This window comes from Ovis canadensis, chromosome 4 (assembly GCF_042477335.2).
Source record: "Ovis canadensis isolate MfBH-ARS-UI-01 breed Bighorn chromosome 4, ARS-UI_OviCan_v2, whole genome shotgun sequence".
Taxonomy (NCBI): Eukaryota; Metazoa; Chordata; class Mammalia; order Artiodactyla; family Bovidae; genus Ovis; species Ovis canadensis.
This window is the reverse complement of record NC_091248.1, coordinates 135,196,708-135,217,654: the sequence shown is the minus strand read 5'-3', so window position 1 is coordinate 135,217,654 and position 20,947 is coordinate 135,196,708. Positions and strand designations below refer to the sequence as shown.

Genomic DNA, 20,947 nt, shown 5'->3' with positions numbered 1-20,947 from the left:
CAGCAGCAGCAGCAGCAGCAGCAGCAGCAGCAGCAGCAGCAGCAGCAGCAGCAGCAGCAGCAGCAGCAGCATGATCATCTGAGAAAGTTGCCATGACAGTGGACATGAATCATTCTCCTCCCGTCCAATGGCAGAAGGAAATGGCAACCCACTCTAGGATTCTTGCCTGGAACTGTCCACGGATGGAGGAGCCTGGTAGGCTACAGTCCGTGGGGTCGCAAAGAGTCGAACACGACCGAGTGACTTCCCTCTCTTTCACATCCAGTCATGATCTGTGTGGCTTGTGAGAAAGCTATGAGCTACCGCTTGGGTGGTCATTCTTCTTTGGCAACATACAGGTGCCTCTTGTCCCCATTCTGTACACATGAGGACGAAGGATGTCATATGTCCTTCACGAAGGAAATGATATTTCAATACACCTGAAAGTTAAACACATAAAATCACCTAGTTTTCTTGTCTTTCCATGAAGAGTCAGTATCGGCTGCGCCAAAAAAAAAAAAAAGAAAGAAAGAAAGAAAGAAAGAAAGAAAAGAAAGAAAGAAAAAGAAAGCTTTATTTGGGGGTCTTCGATATGGCCATGCAGGGACACAGGTTTGAATAAAAACCGGGGGGGAACGTTGCCCAGGAAAGAGTCGGGGGCTTAGAAAGCTGAAACTCCGTGAGGTTGGAAAGCGACCTGAGAGCAATGATGATGGACTGTCATGCAAACAAGGAACTGTTTCTTCTTCCAGGGTAGATAGACTGTCACAAGTGATGTAGGGAAAGGGGAGGGTGTGTGTGATAGGGGGTCTTGAATGTCGGGAACACTGTTTCGATGATCCGGAGGCCTCTGTTCCCCAGGAGGTGCTCCGAGTTTCCAGACCGAGACACAGACCTCTTCCTCCATGGCCCTCCCCTTCTCTATTTTGGGGCGCTCTCTTGGCGATGCGGACTCCACTTTGATTTTCCTGTCACGTGTCATCCCCTTTTGCATTCAAAGATACCATCCCATCATGGGACCTGGTTTCTCTTTTGAGAGAGAATTCGAATGAGACACGACCACTCTCCGCAGCGTGGTTTCGGGCACGGACGACCCACACGGGGATCCATGCCACATCTCCCTCTGCCGTAGAGAAAGGCTGTGTATGGCAAACGATGCCACGGGATCGGCGAGTTCCTCGGGCTCAGCACTCCCTCGACTTGGCCGCGGTTTTGGGTTCGTTCCCTTCCGTGTTTGCTCGCTCGCTGACCCACGCGATCTCTCCGGATAGGGCAGCCCATCGAAGCGGAAACACAACCGAGTCTGTGTGGATCCTATTCATGCATCCGATGGGGAGATCCACGACCTCTACGTGGATCCATACACATGGCCGTGTTGGGTTCAGGAGGACCCTTTGGTGTTTTCTGGGTGCGCTCTTTGTCGTCCATGAGCTCACGTGCCTTTCGGGGACACGGCTGATGGAGACGGACACCAAGCAGCAGGGCAGCAAGCTGGCGTCTCGGCCTAGAGCGGTTCCCCAAAGGACATCTCAGAACCAGGGCTGAGACAGCCATCCCTCCCCGGGCCCCCCTCGTCGCCGGGGAGGGGAGGGGAGCGGTGGGGTGGGGTGGGGTGGGGGTGGGGGTGGGGGGTGTGAGGTTGAGGAGATGGGGGTGGGAGCCGGGTCCGGGTGAGCGTGCGCGCGCGCCTGTGTGTGTGTGTGTGTGTGTGTGTGTGTGGGTGGGTGGGTGGGTGGGTGGGTGTGGGTGTGGGTGTGGGTGTGTGTGTGTGGGTGCGTGCATGCGTGCGTGGGTGGGTGGGTGGGGCGGGGAGGGGAGGGGACGGGACTGGGCTCGGGGTTGGGGGTGCACGGGGTGAGGGGACTGTCCCGGTCCCCCTGAGAAGTGAAGGCAGGTTCTGTCCCGCTGAGAACTCCCTGCCTTCAGGCGCGCGAGGGGAGCAGGTTTCTCTCCAATCCATTTAGTAAACGGTTTTGAAAAAGTTTCCAGACAAAAAGTATCACACAGTTATACACAACATGTCTCCTTGTAATTGCCGGGGCCAGCGCGAGGAACTCCGCCCACGGCAAAGGCCACGAGGAAGGAGGCTTGGCACACGCAAAGGCGTGATCAAGCCTCAGGAAACCCCCCGTTCCCGAGCATCTACCCCCAAAGCCAGCGTCTACCTAGAAATGATGAGTCTAGTGGGTTGGTCAGGAATGACGTGGGTGAAGGGTGTTTCACGCGTCGGGCCGATCCTGACGGCTCACTCCCGGCCCTGGGTGTGACAAGGCCGTCTCGGGTCAAACCTCTCTGCTGACAGACTAGCTCGCGTGACAGGGTCACCCACCCTCCCGCCACGACGCACACGAGCGTCGGCTCCCTCTCCACCGTAAACAGCACAGAGAGTCTGGGAGTCTCTGGAGAGTCTTCGCGAGCACAGGGCTTTTCTCACGGTCGAGTCCATGATGGCCGCCAGGCCTCCATATCCTTAGGCACCTGGGAATAGATGAATCCATGTCGTTGGAATGTAGAAAAGGAAAGAGAGTCGTCTTGAAGGGGAGCAATCCTAGACGTTTTGAGTGAAGGAACGTTCTCTTTGGGAATCGATCCCTGCCCTTTGCGACCCATCCCTGGGTCCTTGCTATGTCAACATGTCACTCGATCACTCTCTGAAGACTAAATAGACCTTCAGGGCAACATTGGGGAAAGGATTTTCATGTGTTGGGCTGATGGTTGCTGCTCCATCTCCATGTTCCCTGCCCTTATCGTGAATATCACTAGCATCTAGGGGAAATAAGTATTCACCTTTCAGACGACTCATGTGAACTTTGGGGTTCAATCGGTTCCTTTCTTGATTGGAACTCACGACACCCTCACCCTACAGGAATGTCACTTTATCTGGAGGGTGGTGCCCGGTTTAAGAAAAAACACCCTCGGAACACGTAAGTGTTTTGGGGATCAGAAAGAAAGGATCATCACACGTCAGCAGGCCTCAGGGCCAGAAGATGATGTCATTATCCCTAAGACATTTTTTTTCCCCCCCCCCCCGTACATGTATGTGAAAGCACCTGATTTTGAGAAAGGTCGGGACTCCCGGCCCCCACGTGACTCTGTAGTCATCCCTATATGTCACAAGAGGGATAGAAGCAAACCCACCACGAAAGACATCGGATCCGTTTCCGGAAAGACGGATACCCCCACGTCGCTTCTTTCTTTCTTGCTCCCCGTTTCTCTGGCCGAATTCCAAGTGATTCAGCCTCTTTTCCTCCACTGATTTTCCTACGACACGATCCGTTTCTAATCTCTCTCTATCTATCTCTGTCATTCAATATGTCTTTATCCAAGGACGCCAACGCCGTCCCCGCCTTCGAATTCCCTGGATCCGACGGGGCTGGACCCCGGCAGGAGGCGGTGTGTGGTGGTGCGTCTGGGGCACGCGCAGGTGGTGCTGCGTGGGTGTGTGTGGGGGTGGGGGTGGGTGGGAGGGGTAACGTGTGTGGTGTGTGTATAGGTTCCACGTGAGGCCGAGTGTGTGTCGGGTGGGCACCATGGGTGTGTGCGTGTGGGATGCGCCTGTGGGTGTGGGCGTGGCCGTGGCCGGAAGGGGGTGGGGCGTGCAGAGACAGTGGCCCAGAGACACAGCCAGGCAAAGGACAACGCAGTGTGTGTGTGTGTGTGTGTGTGTGTGTGTGTGTGTGTGTGTGTGTGTGTGTGTGTGTGTGTGTAGGGGGTAGGGGGGAGTGTGTGGTGTGCGGCCTGTGCTGCGTGTGTGTGTGTGTGTGTGTATGTGTCTGGGGTCGGGATGTGTGTGTGCGCTGTGTGCAGGCGGGGTGTGTGTGCGGGTATGCGCGTGGTGTGTGGTGCGCCTGTGGTTGTGGGTGTGGTGGAGGGTGGGTGGCACAGAGACACAGCTAGGCAAAGGACAAGGCAGTGGGGGGGGGCGGGGGAGCGGGAGAGGTGAGGGGGCGGGGTTCATAATCTGAAAGGCGAAAGGCACAGGGACGCAGGGACGCACGCACGGACGCACCCACCCACCCACGCACGCACGCACGCACGCAGGCACCCAGCCACGCACCCACCCACCCACCAGCCCACGCGCCCACGCACGCACTTGCCCGTCCACGCTGTTGCGTGAGGAGCTGGGTGGAGCTAAGCGTGTGATGACTCTGTCCATTGGGTGGAAATCACAGATCTCAGTGAGGTTATGATGGGAGCAGGGGCTTTGACGCAGTGAGACGGACAACACACTGATGATCGACTTAAAGGTCAATAGAGAGGGGTCTGAAACCTCCCAGAAGGAAATCACAGCACTGTATCAAAGTTTGGTGTCACTATTTGTTCTGGCATAGTCACCAAGTTTAAACGGTTCATTTCTGAATGTCATTTCTGTCCCGCTGAGAACTCCCTGCCTTCAGGCGCGCGAGGGGAGCAGGCTTCTCTCCAATCCACGGCCATGCATCGTTTTCGCCCTGTTCAAAAGAAAAAAAAAGAAAAAGACCAAAACGTATTTGTTTATCTTGGCCTGTTTTCTGGTCCGAGGCCAAAGACCTCTTCAAGCGTGTCGAAAGGATCTGACAGGATGGGAGGGAGGGTGCAGGTCGATCCATGGGTCAAGAGATCCACAGAATCTGTCACAGGTGTGTCTCGGGCCTTTTTCAGAAACAGGCCCATTTGGATGATTCCCTGGACAGGAGTCACCCCAGGAGTTTCCTTGAAGGGATCGAGTTGAGCTGCAGGAGTCCGGAGCGTGACCCCGCCGCCGCCAGAGGGCCTCCTCAGCCCGGCAGGCCGGCCTGCAGGCAGGCCGGCAGGCCGGCAGGCCGGCAGGCCGGCAGGCAGGCAGGGGCTATTGTCTGCGGGCCCCACCGCCACCCTCCCCCACCCTCCCCCTGCAGGGCCTCGTCCGATAGCTTCATTCAAATGCAGAAAGCTTTCCAGTCAAGTCAGAGCCTCTGACTTCGCCTCGAGCTTCTCTCCATTGAATGGTGATCCGCCCCACCCACGCACCCCTCCTCCCATCCCCATCCCCATCCCCATCCCCATCCCCATCCCCATCCCCATCCCCATCCCCATCCCCTCATTCCATGTCTCCACCTTGAGACTGCCCCTTTCGGCACCGTGCGGAGGAAGGGGGCTGGGGGGTGGGGAGGGTGGCCGAGGGACACACTCGCCTCGTGTCAGGCCAAAGGAGTCTCCTCCTGTTTTGTCACCCAGGAAACCCCGCTCATGCGTGCGAGGATCGTGGACGTGCGTCGAGGCAGCCATCGTCACTTGACAGCTTCCCCTCCGTGGGAGGAGGTTTTCATTCCTGCCTGCCTCCAGTTCCGTTCCGTTCGGTTCAGTCGCTCAGTCGTGTCCGACTCTTTGCGACCCCATGAATCGCAGCACGCCAGGCCTCCCTGTTCATCCCCATCTCCCGGAGTTCACTCAGACTCACGTCCATCGAGTCCGTGATGCCATCCAGCCATCTCATCCTCGGCAGTCCCCTTCTCCTCCTGCGCCCCATCCCTCCCAGCATCCGAGTTTGTTTCCAACGAGTCCCCTCTTCTCGTGAGGTGGCCAAAGTACTGGAGTTTCCGCTTTCGCCTCATTCCTTCCAAAGAAATCCCAGGGCTGATCTCCTTCAGAATGGACTGGTTGGATCTCCTTGCAGTCCAAGGGACTCTCGAGAGTCTTCTCCAACACCACAGTTCACAAGCATCCATTCTTCGGCGCTCAGCCTCCTTCACAGTCCAGCTCTCACATCCATCCACGAGCAAGGAAAAACCATAGCCTTGACTAGACGGACCTTAGTCGGCAAAGTCACGTCACTGCTTTGGAAGATGCTATCTAGGTTGGTCATCCCTTTTCTTCCCAGGAGTCCGCGTCTTTGAACGTCATGGCTACAGTCACCCTCTGCAGTGATTCTGGAGCCCCCCAAAATAAAGTCTGACCCTGTTTCCCCCGGTTCCCCATCTCTTTCCCACGACATGATGGCACCGCATGCCATGATCTTCGTTTTCTGAATGTGGAGCTTTAGGCCAACGTGTTCACTCTCCTCTTTCCCTTTCCTCAAGAGGCTTTTTAGCCCCTCTTCCCTTGCTGCCAGAAGGGTGGTGTCATCTGCATATCTGAGGGGATCGCTATTTCTCCCGGCCATCTTGAGTCCAGCTTGCGTGTCTTCCAGTCCAGCGTTTCTCACGATGTCCTCTGCATAGAAGTGAAATAAGCAGGGTGACAATATACAGCCTTGGCGTCCTCCTTTCCCAATCTGGAACCCAGTCTGTCGGTCCATGTCCAGTTCCCACTGTTGCTTCCTGACCTGCATACGGATTTCTCAAGAGGCAGGTCAGGCGGTCTGGTCTTCCCATCTCTTTCAGCCTTCAGAGAGACAGAAAAGGAGGGAGGGGCAGAAAATGTATCTCCTATTTAGCTGCCTGCCCTCTGTTAAAATGAGAAAATGGACCCCAAATGGGCTTGTGTTAAGCCCCATGTCAACAATGTGAGACTGAACTTACGCAGAGATGCAGTTCTCTCAGAAATAAAATCTTTAACCACTCAATCAGCAATCTCCTGATCAGCTTGTTTGAGCGGCTGCTTCCCTCCCCTAGAGGAAAGTGGACCTGAATTACTCACCAGCCTGCTGCCTAGTGTGGCTTCCTTGCTCCTGCTCCCTTTGCCTGTAAAGTGTCTTATCTTCTTTAGCTCTTGAAGCTTCTCTCTGTCTGCTAGACAGGATGGTGCCAGACTCATGAATCACTGAAGAAAGCCAAGAAGATCTTTAAAATTTACTGAGTTGAATTTCCTTTTTTAACAGCTTGAAAATATTCAAATAATTTTTAAATGTACAAAGCATTGTTATATAAGTACATGCGAGGAAAAAAACTGTTAAAAAAAAAACAAAAAACAAAAAAACTCCAGGTTAAGTGTAAATCTGCTGCAGCAGTTTTGCACGCTTGAAGGCTCAGCACAAATCCTGGGAAAAAACAGGATGAGCTTGGCCTCCCGTGGAATGATGACCAGAACACAGGAAGCAGACAGAAAAGCTGTCCATGTTAACCATGAATTCCCAGAACACAGACCTTGTTGAAATGAAAAGGCTTTTGTTCAGACTTGCTAGGATTGCAGCCCAGGACTTGTTTAGTCGCTAAGTCATGTCTGAGTCTTTTGTGACCCTATGGACTGTAGCCCACCAGGCTCCTCTGTCCATGAGATTTCCCAGGCTTGCCATTTCTTTCCAAGGGCATCTTCCAGACTCAGGGGTTGAACACACCTCTCCTGCACTGGCAGGCAGATTCTTCAGCACCGAGCCTCGAGGGAAGCCGCTGAGGAGTTCACACCAGTAAGCTGCATGCTGCCAGACTCTACAACTACAGGAGCCTCCCCGACCCCCCGGAGGCAGACCGACTGGGGCTGCAGTGTCCTTGGCCGGGACCCTGGCCTGCCCTGTGCTGTCCGAGCGCCCCTCCCCTGTCCTCTCCGCCTCTCTCTTCTCATGTGACTCCCTCCACACACACTGCTGGGCTTTATATCCACCCCCTGGGTGTTACCGCTTTTTCCTTAACTCAGTGCCCACAGAGCTCACGGTTCCAGGCGTTCTCCGTGTCGGATGGACTCACTGACTCAGGGCGAGGAGCTGCGTGTCTTTGGCGCGTAGGATGTCCCAGGGAGGCAAGGGGACAGGCGGAGTCAGGGCGAGAGGACAGGAGATGGTCCTTGAGGTGACGCGGACAGGGTACCCTGGCCAGACCCTCTTCCAGGGACAGGCTGACACCTCTGTTGACTGAAGCAAAGTAAAGCAGCCTGGGTCCTGGGTTCCAACTTCCGGAAGGTAGACCTCAGATTTTGTCTGCTTTGTTAGAAGTTAGGTGTTTTCAATCAGGCTGTGGATGGGACTAAACTGGAGGGGAGAAGCTTGTGAGAACCGAGAGGGACCCAGCTCCCTTCTCCTCAGTCCACTCACACACTCTGGCCACACCGGCCCCTTTCCTGTTGTTCGAAATCTCTGAGCACCCTTCTGTCCAGAGCATACCCATTATTTTCCCTGTGTCTTGCTGAAATGGGCTTCTCTAGAACCTCCAGCAATAAACGGCTCATTCATTCCGTTTTCATGGCATCTACCGAACATTCCCCTCCCTAGAGGAAACTTCCACACCACCCATGGAACACATCAGCCACATCGCTCTCTCTCTCTGTCCCCTTGTCCTGTTCAGTCTTTTCTTGTATCTCTGTCAGTCTCCAAAGGGGGAATGTTAAGGCCAAGGCAGGGCTGTGGGTGAAGGGGAATGCGGGGGGCGGGGTGTGTGTGTGTGTGTGTGTAGTGTTTTCTCTCCACAGGCTTTGCCAGAATGGAAGCTGCTTCCCTTCAGAAACAAGGCATAAATATCAATTCCAGGTCAATTGAAGGTTACAAATAAATGTATATTTGGAAGCCTACTTAAGATAATATGGAAGTGAAATGTGCCATCAGTAAGAGCTTTTCCAGATAATTGTAAGAGGATTCAGACAGACAGAAGCGAGAATGTCATGTAAAATGCACGAGGGGTGCCCAGCGAACACTGTGAAAGGTGCTCCGTCTCAGACAGACTAAAGGCACAGTGAGACACCACTGCATGCCCCACAGCCGGGCATGTACTTGAGAAAGGCAGCGAAATGGGGGCTTGAGATGAAAGAACTGCAGGACCCGTCACTACGGGGTAACGACGCTATCAGCCGGGCGTCCTTACCCTGTGCCCCTGTGGGGGAGCAGCCCCAGAACTTATTCATCCTCTCCAAGGCACAGAGGGGGCACATGAATCGCTTCTGTGAATTAAAGTGCCAGAAACATGCAACAACGTGTTAACTGTATTGGATTGCTTCTGATATATCTAAAGTGCAGACTGTTACATAGTAAAGATAAATAAGCTCATGAAGTAACACGGAGAAATCTCAGCAACTAAAATTGGAAACAAAACGACAATCACATGACAAAGGATAATCACTGCATGACTCTATATACAAAGAACAAGAAGAGGAGAAGCCGACTGTCACCTAGGAATGCATATGCATGTGGGAGTCTCTTCTCAAAGCAAGAAAACGCCAGACAGTTGAGATACACGGAGGAGTAGAATCTTTTATTTCTCATTGTGCATAGTGAGAATATTTTTTCTCTACAATTTTATCTGTGTACCTGTGTATAATATATTTCTTAATAAAAGTCATGCCATATAGGATATAAACTCCAAGTGGTGTTAAACTATAAGATTTGATACCATAAGCTTCGAAAAGAAAATATAAATTCTTATGTGATCTTGAGATGGGGAAGACCTTTCAGAGCTGTTCTAAACTGACCATGTCCCCAGATTCAACTGTTGACACTCTAATCCCACTGGCAGAATATGACTGGGCTTGCGGATGGGCTTTAAAAGGGGGAGCAAATTGAAATGAAGGTATTAAGGAGGCCCCTAATCCAATCAGACTGTGTACTCGCGAGAAGAGAGCTTGTGGGCCAACAGGAGCGCAAGGGCTGTATGCCCAAGGGGAAGACACACTGAGGACGCCGCGGTCCACGTGGCCCGGGGAGAGGCCTCGGGAGGAACCACATGACGAGACACTGGGCCCTGGGCTTCCCGCTTCCAGGCATGTGGGGACAGAAGTCTCTATTGTTTCACTCCCCTCCTTCCTCCCGGCTCAGCCTGTCCTATTGTTATGGCAACTGCAAGAAAACGATACCTCGGCCTTACCTGGAATGTCACACACCGTGGGAAAGGTTCCTGGGTTTCATGACACAACACAGTTAAACACTTAAAAGTTGTGGGGAGAGAGCAAATTAGCCAAAACGGCGTGTTCAGGCTCTCACACCCATGGGTTGTAAATAGCGACTCTGTGACGGCTGAGATCAGTTCCAGCACTGTGCGCGCACAGCAGGAGGCGCTTGCTTGGTCACGGGGCTGCTTGGCGCAGTGCGCGGACACGCGCGCCACCTGAAAAGCAGACGCATTACTGCTGCCTCGAGGCTGTGTCCACGGCCCCCACACGAGAGAAGAGAATGCATTGTGTCTGCTGCTATGGCTGCCACGCCGGCCAGGAAAGAAGAGACACGGCTGCACTTCCTAAGGCTCCTTGAGTTTCCTTAAAGCGTCTTAGCTCTCACCTTGTCCACCATGGGTTCAGCAAACAGTGCAAACAGTGTGCTGCAGAAAGACAATTGGCGCTGTGAACAGGATCAGCAATCAGTTTAATTCAGTTCAGTTCAGTCCCTCAGTCGTGTCCGACTCTTTGCGACACCACGGACCCCAGCACGCCAGGCTTCCCTGTCCAACACCAATTCCCGGGGCTTGCTCTAACTCATGTCTATCGAATAGGTGATGCCATCCAAACATCTCATCCTCTGTCTCCCCTTCTCCTCCTGTCTTCAAACTTTTCCAGCATCAGGGTCTTTTCCAAGGAGTCAGCTCTTTACATCAGGTGGCCAAAGTACTGGAGTTTCAACTTCAGCATCAGTCCTTCCAGTGAATATTCAGGATTGACTTCCTTTCGGATGGACTGGTTGGATCTCCTTGCAGTCCAAGGGACTCTCAAGAGTCTTCCTCAGCACCACAGTTCAAAAGCATCAATTCTTCGGCACTCAGCCTTCTTTATGGTCCGACTCTCACATCCATACGTGAATACTGGAAAAAAGCAGGTCTGACAAGAGGGACATTCGCTGTCACAGCGCTGCCTGTGCCTTTGATGGGCGGTCTGGGCTGGTCGGGGCTCCTCCCCGGAGCAGGCGTCCCGCCCGCGCGGCTGCACCGCCGCCGTCTGCGGGGTTCCGGGCCCGAGGGGCGAGCGCTTGCCGCTGTCGCACTGCCCCATCTGTTCGCCAGGGAGCGACGGGACCGGGTGCCATGATCTTAGGTTCTTCAATGCTGGGCTCTAAGCCAACTTTTTCCCTCTCCTCTTTCGCTTTCATCAAGAGGCTCTTTAGTCCTTTGGTTTCTGCCATAAGGGTGGTGTCATCTGCATATCTGAGGTTACTGATGTTTCTCCCGGCAATCTTGATTCCAGCTTGTGTTTCTTCCAGCCCAGCGTTTCTCATGATGTGCTCTGCATAGAAGTTAAATAAGCAGGGTGACAATATACAGCCTTGGCGTACTCCTTTTCCTATTTGCAACCAGTCCGTGTTCCATGTCCGGTTCTAACTGTTGCTTCTTAGGCTGCATACAGATTTCTTGCCACGTCCAGCACAGAGGGTGAGGAAGACCTGAAACGGGGGCGGGGGCATAATGGAAAGACAAACACACACAATTCGGCAAGCGGGGAGTCGGGGGGTCCTCCTGCCCTCCATGGCAGGAAGACAAAATGGGTCCTTTTAGCCGTGCTTTTATTGGTAGAAGTCACATGAGACGATTAGGGAAAAGCTATGCTGGTGAGTTTGATTAGCGCAGGCTCTGCTGTTAACCAGGAATATCTTGCTTTGTCTCCCTGGAGACGGACGAAGGGGCAGGCAGTGAAGCGGAGCAGGGAGCACACTCTGCCCTAAGGATGTCCGTCTGCACGCCTGCTAGGACAGTCAGGAGGGCGCAGGGTGTGCACCCTCGAGTCCTGGAGCAGGTTCTGGCCTCTGCTCTGCCAGGCTTCAACAGTTTCTCAGGAGGCAGGTCAGAGGGTCTGGTAGTCCCAGCTCTTGAGGAATGTTCCACAGCTTGCTGTGATCCACACAGTCAAAAGCTTTGGTGTAGTCTATAAAGCAGAAGTGGATTTTTTTCTGGCACTGTTGCTTTTTGAGAGAGATGCTGGCAATTAGATCTCTGGTTCCTCTGCCTTGATGAAAATGAAAGAGGAAAGTGAAAAAGTTGGCTTAAAGCTCAACATTCAGAAAATGAAGATCATGGCATCCGGTCCCATCACTTCATGGGAAATAGATGGGGAAACAGTGGAAACAGTGTCAGACTTTATTTTGGGGGGGCTCCAAAATCACTGCAGATGGTGACTGCAGCCATGAAATTAAAAGACGATTACTCCTTGGAAGGAAAGTTATGACCAACCTAGACAGCATAGTAAAAAGCAGAGACTACTTTGTCAACAAAGGTCCATCTAGTCAAGGCTATGGTGTTTCCAGTGGTCATGTATGGATGTGAGAGTCGGACTATAAAGAAAGCTGAGCACCGAACAATTGATGCTTTTGAACTGTCGTGTTGGAGAAAACTCGTGAGAGTCTCTTGGACTGCAAGGAGATCCAACCAGTCCATCCTAAAGGAGATCAGTCCTGGCTGTTCATTGGAAGGACTGATGTTGAAGCTGAAACTCCAATACTTTGGCCACCTGATGGGAAGAGCTGACTCATTTGAAAAGACTCTGATGCTGGGAAAGATTGAGGGTGGGAGGAGAAGGGGACAACAGAGGATGAGATGGTTGGATGGCATCACCAACTCAATGGACATGGGTTTGGGTAGACTCTGGCATTTGGTGGTGGAGAGGGAGGCCTGGTGTGCTGCGGTTCATGGGGTCGCAAAGAGTTGGACACAAATGAGCGACTGAACTGAACTGAACCTTCAGTCCCAGGGTCCATCTGTTCCCATGTCTTTGCGGCTGATTCTCAGAATTGTGGAAGCTCATATCTTGGATACAGTCTGGCCATCATGCAGTTAATTTCTCTGCCTGATGGTCTAGTATCTGTAAGACAGCTCACAAGACGTGGCTCAGAATCTCATCTATAGCCCTTGAGAAAGAATTAGAGATCCTTGACTGTGCTGAATCACTACATGATTACTATTTAGTCTCCTCTGGCTGTTCTCCTTTGTCTCAGCGTTTCTCACTTCTCTGGTTAAACTTACTCTTTGATTAAACTTTTTCCACAGACAAAAGGCAGGCAAAGGGCATGGTGGGTGGCGGCGCGGGGGGGTGGGGGGGGAGGGGGGTGTGGCGGGGGGGTGGGGGGGAGGGGGGTGTGGCGGGGGGGGGAGGGGAGAGCGGCAAGAACCATAGGGTCCTGCTCCGTTTGAATCTCCCCTTTGCTTTGATACTAGTCAATCTTGAGGAGGGACCAGTACAGAGCAAGAAAGGTAATAAACTTTCATAGTACCCAAATATTTAAAAATTACTACATTTATTACAATGAGGATAATAATAAAAATGCCTCTTTGTATTATTCTGTCTTAATTACTAAAGCAGATGTACAGTGAATGTTACATAGGCCGCAAGCAGGCTGTTTTGGTTAACCTAACATTTGTATTAGATGGTGTATAGGCCAGAATGACCTCCCCAGGCCTCAATATATGGAAATCTCTCCTTCATCTTCCCCTTTTAGTTGTAACTCCTTCCATAGGAAGCATTGACAATCAATATATTTTTCCAACATTGCCAGAGTGGCTCTTTGGCCTGCTCTGGGTCGATCCATGTCCCTTGATGCTAGGCCTCTTTTTTGTTTATATATTTGCCTAGTTGTCCAGTGGGAAGAAACTAATCAGGTACCATGAACAGGCTCAGAGTTATGCTAATAGGGAAATGTTTCATAGGCCATATGTTTTATCATCTATACCCAACTGTCACACAAACAATACACACGTGCTTTAAGCAGTGAACTTAAGGACAGCAGTGCTGCACACCATGAGTAGTTATACTTTGTGACAACTTCATTGGACAATTTTTCCATCCATTAGGGTCAAAACTAGAATCCAAACAATTACTTTCCATTAGAAGTCTCTGTTATCCAACTCAGATCAATATTCCAGGAGAACTTTGGTTTTTTAACAGAGAAAAAGAAGAAATTCAGTCTTGCATCAGTTTACTGTTAATAACAAAATTTATATACCTAATTAAATTCAGTCCAATATTAATCCTGACAATATACAAAAGTCTTTTCTCTAAGTTTCTTTTTCACAAACCTTTTATTATTTTTTAGATCCAAACAAATTTGTCCTGTATTTCTTCATCAAAAAACAAAGAACTGTAGGACAAAACTATCATTTTTCTTCAACAAAAATATCTTCTCTTTCACAACAACACATATCCTACTTGTTTTACACACAGAAATGTTTCCCTTATTATTTTCACATATCACAATTTTTACCCCTTGAAGCCTTAATGAAACTCAGTGAGTCAAATATTATACCAGCATTTTTTGATTGGCAAACTCAAGAACATATTCTATAACCCCTAAAAACATACACACTTTTCACGGCATAATTTTTCTTCAGTAGTACAACATACAGGTTTAATAAACCAAAACATCTCTAGTTTCCCTCTGGTCTTACAAGACAAAACTAAGTAAATTTAGATTTCTTTGACTTGTAAGTGACCATATTTTTAAGGCCAATTAAATAGAGCTTCTTTACAAGTTAACATCAGCAATATTATACAAAGACAAACACACGTGCTGAGACACACAGACATTCAGACAGAGATCTCACTGTTTCATCTTTTTACATTTCATGAATTAGGCATTGCAATTAAACTGATCAGTTTATGGGTAATAGAATAGCCAACTTTACATACTTATTCTTAAAAGGCTTCTTTCCTTTTTCTTTTTTTTTACCCAATTAACCAAAGACCAAAGTCACAGGCAAAGTGGACTGTGTTTGTATGTCAAGGACTTGATGACAGTTAACGTCAAGCTTTCTCCTAGGCATATTTTTGTTTCCTCAGGAGCTTGGAAACCTGTTTTATCAAGCTAGCTTTCCCTAACTGCATATACAAAAAGAACCCGTTTTTGTGACTTTCAAGAGTTTCATCTTAACCAATTCCCTCTGAAGTTTAAAAAATAATGTTGCCATTTTGCTGTTGCTCACTCAGTTGTGTCTGACTGTTTGTGACCCCACGGACTGCAGCACGCCCGGATTCCCTGTCCTTCACTATCTGCTGCTGCCATACATTATTCAAAAAAAAAAAAAAAAAAGAGTCATCTGTCTTTGTCTTAGTTATAATTTTATAGCTAAAATTTTTCTTAATTAATTGAACCTTAATGAGTTGTCATTTTATATAAGGCAGCAAGAATACCAATCACCCAAATGGAATACAGTCTCACACACTGAATAACAGATCAGTCACAAACCCTCTCCGAGGGTGATCAGTACGGAGTCCCAAAGGAACACTTCCCTGACACAGACAGTCCTCACGGGTGGTTATGTTACTGAATTCGCAAGCTCATGTGCCCGGCACACAGTGAGGCCTATCAATTCTAAACATTATAATGAGCTTGGAACAGAGAAAGACTTATTACAGATCCATGCAAGGAGATCGGTTGCTCATTCCCTAAGAACTCCAACATTACTGAATCCTTTCAGCAAGCCCCCTCCAAAGCAAAACTTGAGGGATGGGCGTAGCCCGCTGTTTCAGGCCTCTCGGGGGCAGAGCGTTCGCTTCTGAGGCCTGGCAGTGATCTTCCTGTAGATCTCTACCAGACGAATGTTGCGATCCGTCCTGACAGGAAAGGGCGGGGTCCCAAGGCACACCTCTCACCCTCCAAGCTCCCAGTCCTCATTGAGAGGAAGCAGATCTCAGTTGGCAGCTCCTTCAGGGCCAGGTTTCCACAGCCTGCCCAGCTGTCATCCCTGAGGGAGCCAGGCACCCAACTCAACAGGCCCTCAGTCTCCTCAGCTGCTCAAATGGGGAGACCGGGTCCCACAAACTGTGGCTCATACAGACGGCCGCTGCTATTAGGCCACAGAGACAGGGGTAAGAGAGAGGTTCACTGCTGCCTCAAGGCTGGGCCAAGGCCAGTGGAGGCCCTATGAGGGCTCTGGAGCCCTGCAGGATGGAGCCCCAGTCTGCTCCATGGGCCCTCCACTCACCCACGGGCCGAAGGCTGGGGAACCTGGAGGGCCTCCCGGAGAAGGCCTGAGTCTGCCTCTTACCTCACTCTGCACTGGGTGACCAGGACCCCACTGACCCCTGGCTCAATCGCTTCCCCAGTGGTCCCTCACTGACAGTTACCAGTGGGCAGGGCCCTCTGTGGTGCTGACCAATAGCTGAACAGGACAACTAACACTCGTCGTCGACAGTTGGTTGCTTCTGGGCGGGGCCCACTGAGGTGCCGACCAATGGGCGTGCAAGACCTGTTGCCTAGTAACAGGGTGCAGAGTAATGAGACACAGCAATGGCCACCTGGTAAGGGCTGCACCCATCCTGCTCTGTTAGTCAGGACTCAAAACGAATTGGTAAAAATGCCTAAATAGCAGTCCGTGCTCACAAATGATCCTCAACATCAGGCACACACCAGAACCAACTGGCAAGAATGCCAAATAGCACCAACACTCACACGTGGGAAGGCTGCTGCGTGCACGCCAGTGCACAGTGGACTAACCCACTCTTGGAGCTTGTCAGCTCCTCCCAATGCAAGTTTCCATTCCGCCAACAAAAAGCAAAAGCTGGCAGGCAGTGCCCAGCAGGGGAGAAACAGAGAGGATTCTCAAAACAAGCGGTTTCCATAGCTGCTAGGAACATCTCCCAAATCCCCTACTAGGGGCCAGCTAACCACAGGCAGCAGGCTCGTGCACTGTCATGGCCACGGAGCTCCCCGAGAAAGCCCAGGAGAGCCAGGTGCCACGAGAGCACGGGAGCCAGCAGCAGCCAGCCCCGCCCTGGGGCCGACATCGGTGACAAAAGAGCGAGGCTGGTTGCTCGCCCGTCAAAAGCCAATAAACAGCACAGGTTCGTGGAAAGGAAAGTTTCCCTATTTCAGATCTGGCAACTGGGATGGAGAGAATTTGGCAGACAACTGTCCAAAGGCTGACTCCACCCACTCCCACCAAGCAGGGGCTCGCAACTCTTATAGACAGAACGGGTGGGACTGCAAGCAGAAACACCACAGCCGCCTCCAACAGGCATATTCGAGTTGGTCAGTACTGGGCTGGCCAGCGCCATCATGGTTGTTTTAGGTACAGTTGATCTTCAGTTCTGGAGTCCATTTATTCCCATTTCTTTGCAGCCAGTTCTTGGAATTGTGGCAGCTCATGTCCTGGGTACAGTCTAGGCACCACGTAGCTAACTTCTCCCACCTGGTGTTTTAGTATCTAGAAGACAGCACACAGGACGTGGCTCAGAATGTTATCTCTAGCCCTTGAGAAAAGTCAGGATCCTCGACTATGCCTAAGGACTACATTTAGTCTCCTTTAACTGTATTCCTTTGTTTCAACATTTCTCACTTCTCTAGCTAAACTTATTCTTTGACTAAAGTTTTCCACAGACAAAAGGCAGGCAGAGCACATGGTGGGTGGGGGGCAAGGACCATAGGCTCCTGCTCCGTTCATAATGGCAAACTCCTGTACCTGGATCACAGCCCCCATCTGACTCAGCATCCGCTATGGACACTGTCGAGGCTTCCCTGGTGGCTCAGTGGTAAAGCATCTGTCTGCAGTGCGAGAACTGCAGGAGGCGCAGATTCAGTCGCTGGGTCAGGAAGATCCCCTGCAGGAAGACACTGCAACCCACTCCAGTATTCTTGCCTGGGGAATCCCATGGACAAGAGGAGCCTGGAGGGTTAAAGTCCATAGGATCTCAAAGAGTTGGCCATGACTGAAGCAACTGAGCATTCATGTACTCATAGAAACTGCCAGATACTTCTGAGAAGCATCACATCCCTGCAGTTTCCTCTGGGATGCATCTGGCAGAGCCTCGCTCGTTGGATGAGTTCACAGCCTCATCCTTGAAGGTCACTGATTTCTACAAACACGGTGGACGTTCTGGCTCGAGTGGCACCATTGCTCACAGTGTGCAGAGGTGACGGTTGAGGGTGACAGCACCGGGGAAACAGAGCTATGTGGGTCAAAACTAAACTCTGAGGCCAAGTCCAATATATCGCTGGGGTGACTGCTCATATGCCTTTCAGATACCTCCCAGAGATGGGCACATTCTGAATCCACAATAACTTTCATGAAGAAGGAACATCACGTGAGGAGTAGTTTGAAACATCTGGAAATTCCACAACAGAACGATAATTTTGACTTCCTGACTGGTGATTATAAAACTGGTACCTGGGAGTTCGTAAATATGCTCTATTCCCCACAAAGTTTGATTAAATTCACAGACTAAGCACAAGGCAAACAATATCCATATTCTGCCACTAACTTAGCTGTGACTGTGAGCAAAATTCCTCAGTATAAACCTCAGAATTCTCAAGTGTGAAATAGTTTCATAACCTCCTAAGACACTTGAGTGACCAAATGTTCTAATAGGTAAGAGCTTCTCACACAAAAAAAACCCAGGTAAAGCCACGGGAACACTAGCCTTGAGGTTCTCCGAGAGCCTCGGCGAGGCGCCCAGTGCTCTGCAGGCTGGAGCCGGCTTTCTGTGGGCCTGGGCTTAGGAAGCGCTGGCCTTATCACCTCTACACACAGCAGTCATTCTTCACAAGCTACAACAGGCAGATTTTCCTCCTCAAGCCAGTGACCCTGGGGCTGCAGAACTGAAGCAGGGTCCCAGGCTGCCCTCTCCCGTGAGCTGAGGGCTCTTTTCCTTCTGATTTCTCTGGAACCTCACAGCTCTGATGATCCTTTTCCTCCTGCCGCTTCCCCATCTCCCTACTCGGAGATTCTGGTCGGTTCAGGCCTCTCAGTGTTAATGCCGGAAAGGAGGCATTTTCTGCATTAGCGCTTGCCCACCCCACAATCCTCCCAGAAATGCTGAATGTGAACTAGTGGTCGGAGCCTGGAATGCCTCCTGGATACAATTAGAAGACTCAGTACAAGTGAAGATACCATTGTACCCACTGAGAAGAGAGTATCTTTTCAGGAGAAAGAGCAAGTCCCGGTCACACAGAGATGCATCGCCAAGAACTCAGCTGTTGGCTGTTTCCCTCTGTATTTTATCTCAGAGTCAGCACGTTCTCTAAGTGAGTGAGCCTGAGGACACAGAAGAGAGCCATGAGACTGGAATCCTATCTGGAAAGTCCAGGCCTCGTCGTGAATTCCCAGACCTTCACCTGGGCAGGAACTACCAGCGGGGCACCAGCAAATGTGACGTGTTCAAGAGCAAAGGGGGGAAACCTTGTTTCCCAGAGTTAACACTGAGGAGGGTTTGGCTGCTGCTCCTCACAAGGGAAAGAAAGAACCAAATCTATGTATGAGGAAACAAAAATCAAAGAGTTTTTAGAAAAGTAATTAAAGCTCCTTGAAATTCTTACTCAGTTTCTTTCCTGACCCCAAGTGCTTGGAAAACCTCCATTGAATTGACTCCACTCCCTCAATATCTGTGTCAACCTATCATTGTTTTTATGTCATATTCATCAAATCAAGTCATTTCTACATATAGTTATGAAGACCAACACTTTCCATATACTTCTGACCTTTTATCACATCTGCTATCAAGATTCCAGTCCTGGATGACTTCACATGCCTGCTTTTCCATGGCTGAATCTAACTAGCATCTTAAACCTGGGGAGGTTCACAAACCTCCCACCACCTTTCAAGCATCTCTTGCCACTGTACTATATCTGGATAATTAAGTCTTATTCTATGCTTCACAAATATTTCAGACTTTTTCTGCGTATCTTCAAACATTCTCAGTACTTTCCACAAAAGGAATCATCTTCTACTGCACACGTGAATCAGATAATTTGAGGAAATTCTTCAGTTCACATTGTCACAACGTTTACAAATATGCCTGAATTCAGACTAAGCCCACTGTCTCCCATCTTACTCTTTTCTCCCCTGCATCCTTGAAACTTTATATAATTAATTGTATTTTAAGTAATATTTACCTTGGGACTAAAATATGAACATTTCAAACTCTCAAAAATATCTTCCTTGAAGAATTAGCATGTTTAATTTTAAAATATTAAATAGTGGACTTTATGAATTAGTTAATAAACTTAATAAAATTTTCAGTATTTTCAATATATTCTATGTATTTTAATAAGCATTTATAATTGCCTGTGAAATCCTTTACATGAGTTTATATAACCTCAGTAAGCTTCTAGTATGTAATAGAAATCTGTACAGTAGACAGAGACTTTGAAAAAATAAAAATATATAATTATGAACTATAGCAACGTTGTTGTTATAGCATTGAGACCAAAAAAAGAAATCTGTTAAGCATGTAGAAGATCTGAGTGACACTATTCATCTTCATGTAGTGAACATTTATAAAGAACTCCAAGAACTACAGAGTAAAATAACACTTCTTTCCTACTAAACATGAAAAGTTTACGAAGATATTCCGGCCCACAAAAAAAGCTCAATAAATGTCAAAATACTGAAATATTGCAAATTATTCTGAGGGTTAAATAAGATCTTGAATTGAAGGGCTGTGGGGGTGGGCACAGAAGAAAGCTGCTTCCCCCCGCAACCCCAACCCCAACCCCAACCCCGCACAAGGGAAAGTGCAGTTTCGTTTGGAATCACTGGGTCTGTGTGGATTGAGGAGCATGGAGAAATAGAAACAGGCCATGAGTGATGCAAAGGGTCCAAACGCAGGACCATAACCCGACACAATGAAGGCCCACTCTGGGGCCCATTTAGACAATTGGCATAACCTCAAATCATGTATTGGGATTACTAGGATTGCTATGTGACTACGTATTATGCACTGGTGAATTTATTATCTCATGCAATTCTCCACATAGTGATGCGATGTGATACCGTTGCCATCTCTGCTTTAGCAGAAGCGAGGGTAGAATGGTTACACAGCCTGTTCCTCACTGATGGGGAGGCCAGAGCTGGGATAGGAGTGTGTGTATCCTTCAGGACCAGTTGGTATATTTCCTATCAGCAACCTCATGTCTAAGTGGATAAGCCACAGCTCACACAAGTACCTTCTAATTCAGGTTTGGGGGATGAACAATGAAAAGTTTCCCACTTACTGCTCTTCTTGCCACCGCTTCTTAATATTCTCTGGTCTGTGAGGTCCATACCATTTCTGTCTTTTTTCAGGCCTATCTTTGCATGAAATGTACCCTGGGTATCCCTTATTTTCTTGAAGAGATCTCTACTCTTTGCCATTCTAATTGCTTTCCTCTATTTTTTTCATTGATCACTGAGAAAGGCTTTATTCTCTCCTTGCTACTCTTTGGAACTCTGCATTCAGATGGGTGTATCTTTCCTTTTTTCCT

The 20,947-nt window shown here is 49.7% G+C and overlaps 1 long non-coding RNA gene across 1 annotated transcript; it reads right to left on the bottom strand.

Moving 5' to 3' along the window:
• Positions 1 to 4,209: 4,209 nt before the first annotated feature.
• LOC138439797 (uncharacterized) lies at positions 4,210 to 7,412 on the bottom strand. The gene is made up of 2 exons (XR_011256812.1): positions 6,577 to 7,412; positions 4,210 to 4,430 (listed from the first exon to the last, which is right to left on the bottom strand). It is a non-coding gene; the product is annotated as an uncharacterized lncRNA (long non-coding RNA).
• Between the last annotated feature and the right edge of the window lie 13,535 nt (positions 7,413 to 20,947).